Here is an 18,230-nt window from a genome sequence, read left to right on the forward strand (position 1 = left end):
TTTGTATATAATTGCTTCCCATTATGGGGGGCACCTGACATCTGGGGAAAGAAAAACTGATGTAATGGCGTCGGCTACATGCTTTATACCCCTGACTACTTGATGTCATGGAAGATGAAACAGCAGCCGATGCAGGACCCAAGAATTTGATAATCAGGCCGACTGAGAGCTACCTGCAAGCAGATAATCCAAATGTGATGACTGCAACAGTGAATACACTCAAAAATCTACATTTATGGTAACTGTACACAACTGTACTTTGTACATTTCTAATTACAGATTTAGTGCCACGACTGATCACACAACCGTTTATGACTATTGTTTGCAGCAGTGAAGCTCTGTCTTCTCTTAGAACAGTGTTCATTCTTCTGTTATAATCTGACACATGCAGTCTGTAAGGCATTTTTTATCATTGTCCTTAAAATGTAATGTATGAGATATTAAGTGACAATAATATACAATTTTCAACAAAGGCAAGGGATTTTGGATATTACAGAACAGAAACTGAGAAATGTATGCTGCTCACTTGCATTTAAAATCTTGATACAATTACTTCTATACTTAAGTGCCATCAGCACTAGTCGTTCTTCAAGGAAATAACTCCAATAATTAGTAGTTACGACCATAACTGCGGTGGTGGTGCTGCGGTAGCGTTGTCGCCTCACAGTTAAACGCCCGTTCGATTCTCAGTTAGAGCATCTTCTGTGTGGCGACATGCATGAATGGCATTCCTTCGCTGAAGGTTGTGCGTTAGGCCCGGCAAGCCAGCACGTAAAAATCTACTGCCAATCATTAGCGGACCGGAGTTCCACTGTGGTGACCCCTAACCGGGAAAAGCCGAAAGACACAACAACAACTTAGTAGTTACGACCACCCCTCCTGGCATGATTAAAGGGCAGTTCCTTGTGTTTTGTCCTATTAACCTGGTGCATTTGGGAATTCTGAGGCAGTGTAACAATTACCTTATGTACACAGACAGCCCTCTCCTCTTACCTCCCAACACTCAAACTTGTGAGAGATGCACTTATATCACCAAATCCAGCCAAGACCGGACTAGCTGGTCAAGAGGAGAAGGTTAACACCTGCACCACACCACATGTACCACATAGCCCTCCAGAACACCCATTATCACAGTTCTCACATAAAAACACAAACCACACACCCACGTTCGTGGTGGCTGTCCATAGAAATTTGCCCAAACAGCAGAGACCTGCAAGAAGCACTCAACCACCACAACACAGCACAAACTACAGGACACATAGCTTACCTCCACAGTGTGCCCCTCAACCTAAGCCCCTAAGGCTAAACACCTTGCATAGTACACTAATCATAGGTGACTTAATAGTGAGGCACACATATACAAGTATGACTCTTTCATTGTCCATGCGGGTGTGGATGACCTGTGACACACCTCCCTGGACTACATGAAAAGAAACATGGTGGAGCTCTCGGATTATGTAGCCTAGGCAGGTATGACCTTAACCCTGAGCAGTATCCTACCACCAGCCAGAATGATACCACAGAGCAAACAAAAAATGATTGACTTCAACAATTGACTAAGTTTCTGGTGTCATTCTAAGGGGATCCAGTATCTGTCTGCTTGGGATGGGATGATTGACAGACCTCGATGCTTTGCCAGAGATGCCCTGCATTTGTTACCCCTGTTTTACCAGGTACTGGCTAATGCTCTTGCCACCCCTATAGTGTCTTTTTTAGGCGGTGTTCCAAAGACCAAATTACCACCATTTCAGCTGTAAATAAATGCAATCTAACTGTCATGCTGCTCAGTGCTAGAAGTCTAAATCTCAAGATGCACTCACTCGAAGCACTCCTCAAAATGGAAAACAACGGCATTTGTGCTGTAACGGAGACCTGGTTTAAAGCAACAGAAAGCACCTCTGTGCTACCAGGCTATAACTCATTCCACACCTTTCAGCCCCGAAACATTGACTGAAGCTCCAAAGGCAGTGGTGTCTCCATATTCATAAAGGATATGCACACCTCCAGACTAGTAGCCTGGCATAATGCATCCGAGATACTTCAGGTACAACTAATATTGGGTAAGAGGGTGATCCAGTTCATAGCCCTAGAATCTCACTCCACGTTCCTAAGCACCCTGGAATCTATCAAGGTCCAACCCAACACACTCATATTAGGAGGCTTCAACTACCCCTCCATCAGCTGGGAAAACTACTCAAGCACCAATACACTGGCCCAACGCTCCCTAGAATTCATCAATTCCATTGCCCTGGACCAGCTCATTTTGACCCCCACTATAGAAAGCAACATCTTGTCCTGGTTATTACTAACATGGGCGACCGTTGCTCTACACCAATAGTCAGTCCCTCCCTGGTCAGATCTGACCGTAAACTAATCACCATGGAAATCTACATCTCACCCACACCCTCCGCCAAGGTAACCACCTTAAAAAACTTCCCCAAAGCTGACTTTGGGCTCTTAAAAACATAGGTGGCTAACTTCACGGCACCCATGCTAATAGAAAATAGCTTTGTGACTGCTGAATCATACACCACTGCACTGTAAGGACATGTACATAAATGCATGGAACTAGTCACACCCAACAGAACCAAGATGCTCTCCTCAAAAAAAAAAAAAGGAAGCTAATCTGGTGGTCCCCTTCCATTAATAAACTCTACAACACAAGGAAGAAACTGTTGCAGAAAAAGGTGAAGTCCCAAGACTGGAAAAACTCCCTTATTAGCCTCAACATAAAGTTGAGATTCCCTCATGAAATCCTCCAAAGCCAGCTATGAAGGCAGAATTACAGCAGACACTAAAAACAATCGCAAAACCTTCTATAGTTATATCAAGACCCTCCAAGGCAATACCCAGATTTGCTCTGAGTTACTGCACAATGGTACCGCCTGTACCGAGCCAACAGATATTGCCAACATACTGGCCAACAGATTCGCTGCCAACTTTACCCCTCTCTTACCCCAAAGGACCAGTCACGATACCGGAAGAATGCCAGGCACCCAGCATTACTGCAGCACAGGTTAAAACTGCATTGTCCAAGGCCAAGAATACAGCTTCCATGGGACCCGATAATATCCCCTGGCTGTGTTCTGCATGAACTACAAAGTGATCTGGCACCACATCTGTGTGCTCTTATCTGTCACAACCTCACCTCAGGCTTTGGCCCTACTGAATGGAGCACTGCTAGTCACCCTTCTCCATAAAGGTGGAGCAACTACAGACGCTGGGAATTATCACCCCATTAGCCTGACAAATCGGATATGTAAAGCTATGGAGCGCATCATCATGGACCCGATTAACAAAGGCATAGGAAATCTCCAAAGTCTAGACCCCATGCGATTTGGCTTTGTGAAAGGGAGATCATACCTGCTCAACCTGGTTGACTTATTTGAGTCAGTCACCAGGACTGTGGTGTTCCTCAGTCGGGAATTATTGATAAACTCACCAAACTAGGCATCAGCCTCTGTATCACTAGGTGGGTTGCAGATTGGCTCACAGATAGAACACACAGTGTGAAAGTAATGGTCTCCAAGTCAGACTTCTGACCAGTCACAAGTAGAGTCCCACAGTGATCGGTACTGGGTCCTGTCATGTTCGGCATCTACTTCTCGGAGGTCCAGGCCAACACAAAGGGACTCTGGCTGATCAAGTTTGCAGATGACTGCAAGCTGGGAGCCATTGTTAACTCCCCAAGTGATGCAGACATCCTACTGAAAGGCCTCACTGAGACCAATGACTGGTGTCGAAACCATGGCCTTAAGCGTAATGCCAAAAAAAGCGCCATCATCCCCTTTGGTAAAAACTCAGTTCACACTAATTACCACATCGATAGGAGCCCACTGAACACTGAAGGCGTTATAAGAGATCTGGGGATGCAGGTTCACAGCAACCTCTCCTTCGACCACCACATTGTCACTGTGGTCAGAAAGTCCTTCTTTGTGACACATCTCATTACCAAGGGTTTTGCATCCAGGAAGAAAGAGGTCATCATCTCTCTCTACTCTTCCCTCATTACACCAGTCATTGAGTACAATGCCCCATTTGACATGTACCTCTCTAGACACCTGCACAGCTTGAAAGGCCACAGAAGTACCTCACGAAGTGGTTCCTAGGCATTAAACACATGTCCTACACAGACAGACTCAAAAGATTCCAGCTATTCTCTGTCTCATATCGCCTACTTAGAGGCAATCTCTGCTTGACTTACAAAGCCATGTCTGAGCCAACTCTGTTAGAAAGGCTGCATCTAATGAAATCCCAATCCCTCTGCACCACATGTTCCAGAGACCTCAACCTTATTACCACAATCAACAGAACATGATGGAGTGACAGGTTCCTCACCCAAAGACTGTCCATACTCTGGAATAGACTTCTCGTACATGTCAAGCAGAGCACCTTGCTGTCCCTCTTCAAGAGAAATCTTGATGAGTGAATGGGTAATAGAAAGTTCACCCCAGAGATCACTCCAGTGGCTGTACATGATAGAGGCACTGGTAACTAACGTGGGGTGGCACGATGCCAGGGCACTTCTATGGGCTAGGCTTGTAAAGGCTCCAGGACCGTTAGCCTAGTACACACCTATGAACTGGTCATGGGTGACACACCCACTGCAGGTAAGGCAGGCTCAGTTGCTGTTGGGTTTTCCTTCTGCCTACCAGTAATCATTCACAGTTGCAATCCATTAGCAACTAACACTGAGGGAGTGCTTGCATTATGTTTACATTTGCTACCCAGAGCCAGGATTTTGGGATTCAGCAGTTCTAATGAGTTCACACATCATTTGCATCTTTACTGTGCTCACAGGCCTGAATCTACACTATAAAAAGGTAGCCGTGAAGCTAGAGAACCTGAAGGGGAGGAGAACTGTGTATGTGGAAACACAGAAGGAGATTGCTATTACTTTGTATTTATCTCCAGAGAAGACTGCTGATTTTGATAAGGTATAATTGCATTTTTCAGTTACATAGTTACATGCTAGATTTGCTCATATTATTTAACATATATATGTATGTGTATATATATATATATATATATATCTATATATATATATATATATATATATATATATATATATATATATATATATATATATATATATATATATATATATATATATATATATATATATATATATATGTATATATATATATATATATATATATATATATATATATATGTATATATGTATATATGTGTATATATATATATGTGTGTACATATATATGTGTGTGTGTGTATATATATATATATATATATATATATATATATATATTTATATAGATATATGGGTCTACTACGGTTGATTGAAAACTCACTTGATTGAAAATTAAATTACTAGGACCACTTCACTGAAAACTCACTTGACTGAAACTCATTTCGTTGAAAGTTATAAATGGCCTTTTCCCCACTGTAGTGCGACCCTGGAGTTAGTATATAAAGTACGGGGGGGTGAAGCCCCCCATATATCTTGGTTATATATTCTCTCTTGGAAAAAGTTATTTATTGCACTTGTAAGTATCACTGTGTATAGTTTAAAATGTTTATAATATGTGGGGGGCTGTGTCCCCCCCACACCCCCCTAATTACTTTATATACTAACTCCAGGGTCGCACTACAGTGGGGAAAAGACCATTTATAACTTTTAACGAATTGAGTTTCAAAGAAATGAGTTTTCAGTGAAGTGATCTTTCAGTGAAGTGGTCCTAGTAATTTCATTGTCAGTCAAGTGAGTTTTCAGTCAACCGTAGTAGACCCATAGATTATATATATATATATATATATATATATATATATATATATATATATATATATATATTATATGTTTCTCAGATACACAGCCTTATTAACTTTCATTACAAGTGTTACTGTTACAACTGTTTTTCTTACACTCTTCTATGTTATTTCAGTGAAATGTAAATGTCCTATATTGTCAATGACACGGGGTGTTAGCTTTGTAGGATGACCCATAGACACCTGTAGGGGAATGCTGGGAAAAGAGGTGAATTGGCAATTGCATAAACATGATTTTTCTGTGGTAAATGTGTACACATTTTGTGTTTGTTGGAGCACACTTACCAAAATTCACTGAAGTGTTATTCCTTGTTTGGTACAAACTGTTGTTTGCCTGTTATTTTGGTTGTGGGGGAGCCAAGTTTCATTTATGTGTTGCCATAACAAAACCTTTTTTTTTTTTTTTTTTTTTTTTTTTTACCTTGGTTTGTGTGTGACTGATATAACCACATAACATTTTTATGTTTTAATAAATGAAGTTTTGTATTTCTCCAGTGGGTAATATTGAAAAACTTATCTTGTTTTTGAGCAGGACTTTTATTTATGTGATAGTTGTGTGTAGTAACTTTCTTTTGTTTTATGTTACAACACGCAAGGAACTGTGAAAGCACAAACTAATAACCACAATAAAGTTCCTGTAAACTGACTGCAGGCCACTTTAATAAAAACAACAGAAACATAAAATACACTCTGGTTTAGCACTTTCGTCCCACCAAATGCAGGGACTTCATCAGAGCAGTGTAATTAAGTTAATCTTTCCCTTACATAGCATTTATTCATGATGTTGTCAATGAAGTTAAAATATATTTAAAGCAAAAGTACATTCACATTACAGAGAATTAACTTAACTTTAGTATTGCACAAATAATACTAAAACAGATAGGTAATAAGTAATTATATACCAGTTTAAAATATGTTATAATTTTAACTGTTTCAATTTTAAAATGCTATCAGTACTCAAGCTTTCATTTAAACCTGGAAACTTATCAGCTGACATGATCAACTGCCATTTCAGCTCTAATGCTTCTAACCTAAGTTTCCATGGCCCCCCTCTGATGTAACAAACATAGTGTCTAGGATCCAAAATTTAAAGTAGTGTCCTGAATCTTCATCACCGTGTTTTCCTAAAGTACTTTTTTTTTGTTATTCTTAATTTCATGTATATGGTCATGGATTAGTTTTTTGAGAGCTTTCTCTCTGTTTTACTGATGTAAAACCCCACACATAGCTTGTACTTGCCCACATATATTACCCTTTCGGGTGTATAATTGAATTCATTTCACTGATTTATCTACTATTTTTCATTTGCATTTGTGGGCGAAAGCACTAAACCAAAGTGTATTTTATGTTTTTGTTATTTTTATTAAAGTCACCTAGGACTATGGCACCCAAGTGTCCCAATCCCCCAAACCCCCCTTCAGTGACTCTGAGAATGATGTAATTGTCCGAGCCTTTCTGCAACATGGTGCCTTTCTGCTCGAGAGGACATAGAGATACGGCTAGCAGAATGCAGATTTGGAAACAGATAGTGAACGACATCAAGGACATTGGGAGGCGTAGGAGGACATATGGTAAGGTGCGTCATAGGGCCACTGATATGACGAGAGCAGCCACAGTGGCCCGTGAACAACTGGCTACGGGGGGGGAGGCTACTACAGAGCCACCACTAACATCAAATGAAGAGTTTCTGTCCACTATTGGGGATTCAGAAAGCTCACTGGAAAGTGCATAACAGCTTGTGACTGATGTTGGTGCTGCTGTTTCAGGGAGGACATATATGTCCTAGGAGGAGCTTCCAGGTAGGCTTACCTATGTCAAATTGTAAATATTTCTTCTATAGTAAAATGTTGAAAGCAGTAGATGTAATGTGATCCTATCTCGCCTACATTCTCTACAGATGGGTTCGGAGCCGATCCTCGGCTCCGACTTGGCACGCTATACAATAGCACGAAGTCGCTTATTGGCTGAGTTACCTCATATCCCAGGATGCACCACTACTGCTGCCCCAGATCTCATTTGCCGCTTCTACAGCATAGACGTGGTCTCGGACTTGGCTGAGCTAAGTGCCTCTAGTGCTTATATTTCTGTCAGAAATTTTGCTAAATTTACCCAAAAGCTGTTTTAACAGCTACTTATTGTTGTGTGACTGATTTTTTTTTGGAAAGTTTGTGGTAAAAATTGTGTTTTCTTCGACGGTAAAGGGCCCGTTTAAGTTAGAGGGGCCTTTGCCTAGCCCAAGTGCCTTAGTTAGGGCTGTTTAACAGCTACTCATTGTGTGATTTTGCAATTTAGAACTTTGTGGTAAATTGTATTATTTTCTTGGTGGTAAGTGTTCCCGTTTAACTTAGAGGGACCTTTCCTTAGTCTACGTGTATTTCTTTAAAGTCAGTGTTGAAGTTCTTTCTCTTTAAAGTTCAGTTGAAGTAGATAGCCATGTCTAAAGAACATAGGCCATCAGGATTTAAAAAATGTTCAAAATGCAATTATAAAATGTCCATTACGGATGACCATTTGTTATGTGTATACTGTTTGGGGCCGAAGCACCTACAGGAATCCTGTAGCGTTTGCCACGCTTTTTCCTCTCGCGTGCTCCAAGAGAGGAAAAATAAGTTGATTTTGAAAGGGCTTATTACCCCTTCCTTTGAGGAAGCCCTATCTTCTTCTTCTTCCCCGTCAAGGAAGAAAAAATCTTCGGCTCAGACCAGCCCGTCGGATCCGGCAGCAAAAAAGTCAAGGCAGGCTTCTCCGTCGGCTCCACGGACTTCGGAGCCGAGGGCGGAACGGTCTGTCTCGATGTCTCCAGCCTCGACTCCTCTGCCTTCAGAGCCGAGAGCTCGAGCGTCGAGAGGCGAGTCATCTCCATCGGCTCCACTGCCTTTGGAGCCGATGAAGGTTGCCCGCTCAGACTCTTCCCCTTCGGTGCCGAAGTCCACATCGGCTCCGAGGGAAATTGCAGTAGTGGTGGTGGAATCTCCCTCGGAGCCGATACTTCTCAAAACTATTCGGAGCCGGTCCCCCAGTCTTTCGGAGCCGGCGGAGAAGTCGACTCGGACCCAGTCGGTCTCTTCTCGGTCATCGAGGATGTCCGATTCGGATGTAGACAGGGTGCTTCAAAGGCTTTTTCAGTCTCCGGTCTTTCAAAAGTTGGTCTCGGCTCCAGCCCAGTCGGCTCCGGAGCCGTTTTCCCACCCTGCCATCTTGGTTACTCCTCCAACAGCTTTGGCGCCGTTGGAGTCGGTGTTGGTGGAGCCGGTGGAGGGTGTCGGGTCGGTTCCGACCCTAACTCCAACCCCGCCCTTCGGGTCGGTGTTCGGTACGCGGACCTCCTCTGTCGGCCCCGGGGGGGACGCTTTGGGACCGATCCTTTCGGTTCCGAGCCTCCCTCTCGGTGCGTCGGCAGCGGGAGTTCCTACTGCTGTTGTGGCCTTGGGGGTTGAACCTTCCCAGGACTCTGGGGGTTCCGCCTTCCAAGGCCATGAGGAGTGCTTTGGCCAAATCCTCTCTGGCCACTTCTACCATCTCACCACCACCTTCCCTTGGCACGGAGACTGGTTCCTTTGCAATCCCCCTGTCTCAAAACAGCAGAGCCCTTGGGCCTGAGGTTACCCCCATTGGGGGTTCCCTTCTTCCTGGAGGTCCCTCCGAAACGTCTTCGGAGGAACCCCCGAGGAAGAGACAGTGCAAGAGGAAGCACGTTGACTCCCCTGATGAGTCTCTCACCTCGGATACCGACCTCGATGATGCGGAAGGGTCCCCCAAGTTGTTCTCGGATGATGTATCCTTTGCGGACATCTTGGAAATCCTTAAGCAATGAGGCGATTGGCAGTCCAAACCCCCTTCTGCTGAGGAGTCGGTGTTCCTCAAGGCCTTCGGGGCTCAGCCCTCCGCCTCCTGGGTGTCTCCGCCCTTCGATAAGCTCCTGGATTTGATCTCTCGAAGGGCATGGGAACATCCGGACTCTGTTGAATCGGTGCCAGCTCGCCCCAATAAATTCCTTTCGGCACCCCCTGATAAGGACTTTCTTACCAAAGGTGTGGCTGTAGATGCCTTGGTGGTGGCATCTGCTACCCAGCAAGATGTGGCAGAGGCTTCAACGCCCATCCATCCTCCTAATAAGGAGTCTAGGAGCATGGATCGGTACGGGAAGCGCACCCTTGCTTCAGCAACCTTTACATTAAGGTCTCTGAACTACCTGACGCACTTTACGAGACTGCAGAGGGATCTGGTCAAGGAGCTTTCGGATACCCTCTCTGGTAACTTACCTGAGCAGTTAGCCCAGACTGTTAACTCCCAGTTGGCTACCCTATCCTCCCTATCCAACTCGTCCATGAGGCTCATTTCGTATGCAGCCGAAGGAGCGAGCAGGGCGGCGGGCACAGGTGTTGCTCAACGGAGACAAGCCTGGCTACACCTGTGTCACTTTGCGGAGGCCTTTAAGTCTTCCTTTGCCGACGCCCCCTTCGATGGGTCCTCCCTTTTTGGACCCAAGGTAAAGGACACGTTGACTCGCTGCGAGCAGGTGGGTAAGACTTTAACTGCCGTAGGGGCCCGGTTTTCCACTCCCTTCAGACCTTATCCCAAGGCTCGAAGAGGAGGGAAAATGTGGTTCCGTAAGTCTCAAAAGTCTTACTCATCACAGCAGAGCGATTCCCCCTCTAGAGGCAGAGGAAGGGGAAATTTTTCAGGGAGACGCCGTCCCAGAGGCGGCAGAGGCACCCGCAACACTGGAGACCGCGAGTCCTTTCGTGGCTCCTCCTCCTTCCAGCATCCCTGAAGGAGTGCCCGACTGTCCAGCTCCGGAGCCGGTCGGGGGTCGTTTTTCGAGGCACCTAAAGGCCTGGGAAAGTATCACTCAGGACCAATGGGTGCTCCTAATCATCGCCGGAGGTTACACCATTCCTTTCACTCAACCCCCCCCCACCATCCCAAAGAATCCCGGACCCGCCACCCAGTCAACGGGATCTGGCAGCCATCGAAATTTCAAAGCTGCTTCAAAAAGGAGTCATCCAACCTGTCCCCGCAGATCAGGCCGGATCAGGGACTTACTCAAGATTCTTTTTGGTACCAAAAAAGACCGGGGACTTGAGGCCCATTTTGGATCTCAGCAGGTTAAACCGATCAGTGAAAAAGTCCAAATTCCGGATGGTCACCTTACAAACCATTCTCCCGCTTCTGGAGAAGGATGTTTGGATGTGCTCCATAGAGCTCAAAGACGCCTATTATCACATTGTGATAGATCAGGCGTCGAGGAGACACTTGCGCTTCAGCCTAAGGGACAGTCATTTCCAGTTCCGTGCACTGCCCTTTGGTCTCACCACAGCCCCCAGGGTGTTCACCAAATGTTTGGCAGTGGTGACTGCTCACCTGAGAAGTCTAGGATTCCAGGTGTTTCCATACCTAGACGACTGGCTCCTAACTGCCACCTCAAGGCATCTACTCTTAAAAACTCTAGCAGCCACTATCTCCCTAGGCAACTCCTTAGGAATCACCTTCAATTGGACAAAATCCGTATTGCTGCCATCACAGCGTATTCTGTTTATTGGTGCAGAAATAGACTCAAGGCAGATGCGAGTCTATCTTCCTGCGGAAAGGATAGCAACATTGCAGTCTCAGGTTCGAGCGTTACTCCTCAGACGTTGCGCTCCAGCGAGAATGGTCCTGCAGCTGTTAGGTTCCATGTCAGCCACCATTCTTCTCGTCCCCTTGGCAAGGTTGCATATGAGGATACTCCAGTGGCTCCTCTCAGCCCAGTGGTCTTATCAAGACCTCCCACTCAGTCACCACATATTCATCACAGAGACATGCAAACAGGATCTTGGTTGGTGGCTTCTTTCCTCCAACCTGGATCAGGGGCGACCCTTCGTTCCCCCGTCCCCCTCGGCCACGTTGACTACGGACGCCTCCCAGACAGGGTGGGGGGACATTATCTGGACAGGTCGGTCCAAGGCACGTGGCACTCCGACGAGAATCTTCTCCACATCAGTATCCTGGAAATGAGGGCGGTGCTTTTAATGTTGCAAGCATTGCACGATCACCTCCCCCGGGGGACGATTGCCATTCAGTCCGACAACATGTCGGTAGTCTGGTACTTGAACAAGCAAGGAGGGACCAGGTCTTACCCCCTTTGCAGAGAGGCCATGAAGGTATGGGATTGGGCGATTGCTACCAAACGCTTTCTAGTGGCAACACACATTCCGGGGACATCCAATGTGATAGCCGACAGACTGAGCAGGACTATTCTCTCCCCTCACGAATGGTCCTTAAATCACAAAGTGGTAACACAGATTTTCACCAGATGGGGAGTTCCATGTTGTGATCTTTTCGCAACTCCCCTCAACGCAAAATGCCAGCAGTTCTTCTCTCTCATTCCAGTTCCGGGGAAGATGCCCAAGGATGCTCTGGTCCAACCTTGGCCCTCCGGTCTGCTATACGCTTTTCCACCGGTTCCCCTTCTCCCCAAGGTGATTCAGAAGGCGATTCGCTTGGGAAGCAAAATGATTCTAATCGCCCCATAATGGCCTCGTCAAGTTTGGTTCCCTTTTCTTCGCAAGTATACATTGGACGGTCCCTGGTTCCTGGACCAAATTCCGGACCTCCTGACGCATCAGTCAGGACAGCTCCATCAGTCCCTACATTCATTGAAGCTAGCAGCTTGGCTACTCCTCTTCTGACCATAGTTAGGAGCCATTCTTTCGACCCTGAAGTCTTACATATTTTGTCCTCGGCCCACAAGACTTCTACAAAAAAGATGTATAGCAGTAAATGGAAGAGGTTTGCTATTTGGGCCCAACTCCGAGGATTAGACCCTATGACAGCTTCGGTGTCAGAGGTTCTGAAGTTTTTAACTTCCCTGTTCAACCAGGGTTGTTCGGTGTCTACCATCAAAGTTCAATTGGCAGCTATTTCCAATTTTCACGAGAACGTAGAACCACCCTTAATGAGCAGTAAGTTGTGCAAAGCTTTTATTAGAGGAGCTTGGCTTCTACGGCCCCCTATATCTCATCCCGCACCACCGTGGGACCTTAACGTAGTGTTAGCCGCTTTAACCGCACCTCCTTTTGAGCCAGCAGCAACCTGTGACTTGAAATTTCTTTCTTGGAAGACTGCCCTTCTAGTTGCTATCACATCAGCCAGGCGAGTTTCAGAACTTCAAGCCTTATGTGTCAAACCACCATACCTGGTATTTCACAAGGATAGAGTATCTCTTAGACCAAACCCATCCTTTATACCAAAGGTTTGTTCTAATTTTTGTTTGCAACAATCCCTGGAATTACCGTTTTTTTTCCCTAAGTATACAAACAGAGCTGAGTATACCTTTCACAGCTTAGATGTGCACAGACAATTACGTTTCTATTTGGATAGGACACACCAAGCACGAAAATCAGATCAACTGTTTGTGTCTTTTTCGGACAATAAATTGGGCAAAGCAGTCACAAAGGTCACTATTGCCAAGTGGATCAGAGACTGCATCACTCATATTTATCGCATTTCAAATAAAGAGCTTACAATTCCAGTGAAAGCTCATTCTACCAGGGCTATGGCCACTTTGGCAGCCTTTCATTCCAAGCTCTCTTTTAATGACATTTGTGCGGCTGCTACGTGATCTTCTCTACACACCTTTATTTCTCACTACAAATTGGATGTGGCATCTAGGGGGCGAGCTTCCTTCGGTTCCACGGTTCTGCGGACCGTTTTCCAATGAGCCACCCAGGAATTAGGTGCTAGGGACGCTGTCCCATCTGTAGAGAATGTAAGCGAGATAGGATCACATTACATCTTTTAGTTATGTACTTACCATAACTTTAGATGTATGGGATCCATCTCGCCTACGTTCCTAATAACCCACCCTCCTTCCCCCTGCCTTGGAGGCCAGAAGAGACCGGACGGTCCGAATACAACTGTTTCCTCTCTTGAAACACCTGGCAATCTTATAACAACAGTCTATGTGTGTGTGTGCATGTGTGCGGACAAACAAGATCTGGGGAAGCAGTAGTGGTGCATCCTGGGATATGAGGTAACTCAGCCAATAAAAGACTTCGTGCTATTGTATAGCGTGCCGAGTCGGAGCCGAGGATCGGCTCCGAACCCATCTGTAGAGAATGTAGGCGAGATGGATCCCATACATCTAAAGTTATGGTAAGTACATAACTAAAAGTTAAGTTGGTTTGATTTTTTTTTTTTGGGGGGGGGGGGGCTGTTTATAGATTGATACAGTTAACACATTCTGGTTCATTACTGGGCTTAGGGTGGCTGTGTCAGTCAAGTTCCATTTAAATGTATTGTTAATGGACATATAAAAGCAATAAATTGTTCCCCCTATGTTAGTAAGCCAAACATTTTTATTTCAGTACTGATGAGCATTTAACAGAAATTTGCTTTTATCCATAAGTGTGAGGTGATTGTCAGGACTTTCTGTGTATTGCTGTACTGTCAGTGATAGTAGCACCAGTGTTAGTTTGTTGGCATATATTAAGTTGTAGTAGTGTGGGTACCTTTTGTGGCAGCTTAGGCCTTATGCCCCCCCCCCCCTCCCACACACACACACACACATAACACCCTGTGCAAGTGATAACTGTGCCATATTCTTGTGTTTTTCTCTTTTGGATTTAGGGTTACATAAGCTTTGTGTCTGATGCTCAGGGTGCATAGCTGACTTCACACTTAGTATATCTGTGTTTGTGATATTGTATTGCAAATTGTACTGCTTTCTTACAGGTTTTTGTAATGTGTTCATTCCTCACAGCCTCTTAAACCAACAAAGCTGAACCAAGTCATAAATAAAAGTTAGCCAAAGGCCTTGCAATAGGGACACTTTTTAAATATTTTGGTTTTACAAACTTAGAAAGTTGATAGAATAACAGGTTTTAGATGACTGTGTGATTTTTATGATTTTTCTGAGGAATATAAAGTCTGAAACAGAAATGTGTGTCATTATTTTCTAACTTCACTCTTTAATGATTTTCCAGTGCAAATGTATGAGGCCAAACTGTGGACATTTTGTGAAAATCTGTACTTTTGATGGGTAAGAATGTGTGAATCTTTGATGCATGAGGTCTGTTAGTTGATAGAGGGCAAAAAAAGTCACTGCTGTAAAAATTCACCCACCTTATACTTATATTAGCAAGTAACAGTATGCAAGGATATGCCAGTCATTTGTATTCTTAGACATTTATTTTTCTATTCCAGGTTCAACACTTACCTTGTAAGTCCAGTAGTTGCAAGACGTTTAGTTTAGGGAACAGACTGTCTGGTGCTAGGAGTACACAGCCATTACATGGGTAAGTAAGGTTGTGGGCATTGCCTGGCATCAATGTTACTGTATGTATGTACATAGGAGGAAGGTTTTAGCCCCTTAGGTGGTGATCGTGTGTGCCACTTGGCCAGTGCAAGGGCATATTGTGCATGCCTATGTCTGCCTACACCCACATCAGCTGCTGGTTACACCTTTGACTCCTCACCTGCGTGTGGCTCTGGTGACCTTGCCAGTGGTGGTGGGATGTGTGGCCCTTCCCCTTGGTGTTCCTGCTGAAGCTATTTTGTCAAGATAGCATTGTGAAGCATGGCACAAATGGTGTAGATTTCAGCACATGTACGGGGATTGGTACTGCAAGAGCTCCCCAGATGTATCTGTGCACCGGAACCGTGACTTCAGCATCCTAAACACACACCCTGTGATATTTCTTGTTTGAGGGTGTGCTTTGTTGTAGCACTCTTCAGTTGGTCTGTGTGCATTTCTGATGGGCATCATCAGCCACGGTTCCAGTGCAAAACCTGCATCCCCCAGTAAATGACCCTGTGGGACATCACCCCTAGAAAACATATCATACAGTTGAGAGTTGTTCCATTAATATGAGTCATGGTGATTCTTGGGTTGCCAGCACACACATTCAGGATGAGTCTCTTAGTGTTGTACACAGTCTGACAGTTAATGAAGTGGAAGCCCTTTTGGAACCCAGTTGGTACTTTGATCTACATGTGTACAGTGTGGCACCCAGGACTTCAGGACAGTGTGCTACAGAGTAGAACTCCTGCATAGCTGTGTCTATGTTTTCAAGTGTACGGGAAAATATATGTAGTCACTGGCATGTTGTAGCATAGCATTCAGGAATTGATGTAGGATTCTGGATGCTGATGAGTGTGACACCTGTAGCGTGTCCCCTGTTGGTCTCTGGAAAGTTCCTGTAGCTAATATTCTACCTTTGTCTCCACCAGTATTGGTTCCTCTTAGTTTGTCCTTGCTCTCAGTTGAGGATGACCGAGGTTACAGAGTTCCTGTACTGAATCTCTGTCCACTCTGCAGCAATCTACAATCTCCTCCTCCTCCTTCTTGGCTGTTGTCTGTTATCAGCAGCAGAAGCAGCATATACTTGACCCTGCTGCACATACATATGAATAAGAACAGCAGCAGCACAGACATGGGCCGGCTGCATATACACATGAATGAGAGCAGCAGCACAGACATGGGCCAGCTGCACATACACATGCATGAGAGCAGCAGCACAGACATGGGTCTGCTGCACATACACATGAATGAGAGCAGCAGCAGCATAGACTTCATCCTGCTGCACATACACATGAATGAGAGCAGCAGCAGCACAGACATGGGCCTGCTGCACATACACATGAATGAGAGCAGCAGCACAGACATGGGCCGGCTGCACATACACATGAGTGAGAGCAGCAGCAGCACAGACATGGGCCGGCTGCACATACACATGAATGAGAGCAGCAGCGGCGCAGACATGCACCTGCTGCACATATACATGAATGAGAGCAGCAGCGGCGCAGACATGGGCCGGCTGCACATACACATGAATGAGAGCAGCAGCGGCGCAGACATGGGCCGGCTGCACATACACATGAATGAGAGCAGCAGCGCACCTGCTGCACATATACATGAATGAGAGCAGCAGCGGCGCAGACATGGGCCGGCTGCACATACACATGAATGAGAGCAGCAGCGGCGCAGACATGGGCCTGCTGCACATACACATGAATGAGAGCAGCAACGGTGCAGACATGGGCCTGCTGCACATACACATGAATGAGAGCAGCAGCGGCGCAGACATGGGCTGGCTGCACATACACATGAATGAGAGCAGCAGCGGCGCAGACATGGGCCGGCTGCACACACACATGAATGAGAGCAGCAGCAGTGCAGACATGGGCCGGCTGCACACACACATGAATGAGAGCAGCAGCAGCAGTGCGGACATGGGCCGGCTGCACACACACATGAATGAGAGCAGCAGCAGCGCAGACATGGGCCGGCTGCACACACACATGAATGAGAGCAGCAGTGGCGCAGACATGGGCCTGCTGCACACACACATGAATGAGAGCAGCAGTGGCGCAGACATGGGCCTGCTGCACATACACATGAATGAGAGCAGCAGCGGCGCAGACATGGGCTGGCTGCACATACACATGAATGAGAGCAGCAGCAGCGCAGACATGGGCCGGCTGCACACACACATGAATGAGAGCAGCAGCAGCGCAGACATGGGCCGGCTGCACACACACATGAATGAGAGCAGCAGCAGCACAGACATGGGCCTGCTGCACATACACGTGAATGAGAGCAGCAGCAGCCCCTAACATTTTTTCCATGTAGCCTAGTTTCCATGGCTTTGCAGCGAACAACAACACTGAGTCTACTTGGCTATTAATAGCTTGTTGAAGAGCTCCTCCATCTTGGATTGGTTGGTTAGCATACAGTTCAGCTGCTTATGCTGCAGTTAGTATGCCACAATGTTTACAGAGTTTGCGGGGCTCTACATACCGTGTAGAGCTGCTTACTGAATACAAAACAGTGTGTTGTCGTGTGCACGTCACTCACCATGTAAGCTTTATTGAATGTGTGCCAGAATGTTTTTTCCTGGAAGAAAAGACAGAGGAGCTCACAGTGAGCAAGGCTGCAGCGCTTTCATCAGTACATAGGGCAAGCATCAAATCATCCCGATTAGGTGGATTAAAGCTGGGCAGAATCACAAGCTTTCTGCACTGTGGCATGTTGCTTAAATTTCTGTAAGTCTGGGACTAGTAATGCAGAAATGGGTGCTGATAAAGCTAGCAGAATTGTACCTCCACATCCCTGGAGTTTATTTTAAATCAAAGTATGATTTAAGAAGACAGCACAAACATTTACAGAAGATTCGGGATAATGTTATTTACTTTTTAATAAAAAAAATCTTTAAACAAAATAAAGAGGGTTTAGGGGTTTATAAAGTTAGAGTTGCTCGGTGTTGTATAGGTGCAGTTTATGGGGTTATAAGGTTAGTGTTGTCTCAGTGTTGTATAGGTGCAGTTTAGGGGGTTATAAGGTTAGTGTTGTCTCAGTGTTGTATAGGTGCAGTTTAGGGGGTTATAAGGTTAGTGTTGTCTCAGTGTTGTATAGGTGCAGTTTAGGGAGTTATAAGGTTAGTGTTGTCTCAGTGTTGTAT

At 45.5% G+C, this 18,230-nt stretch overlaps 1 protein-coding gene across 3 annotated transcripts in view; it reads left to right on the forward strand.

Annotated features, from left to right (window-relative positions):
* Window positions 1-18,230, forward strand: part of TMLHE (trimethyllysine hydroxylase, epsilon) — a 1,127,719-nt gene that overhangs the window by 1,022,841 nt on the left and 86,648 nt on the right. The gene's annotated exons all lie outside the window — the stretch shown is intronic.

The sequence above is a fragment of the Protopterus annectens genome, chromosome 15.part0 (assembly GCF_019279795.1).
Source record: "Protopterus annectens isolate FY-2018-M chromosome 15.part0, PAN1.0, whole genome shotgun sequence".
NCBI lineage: Eukaryota > Metazoa > Chordata > Ceratodontiformes > Protopteridae > Protopterus > Protopterus annectens.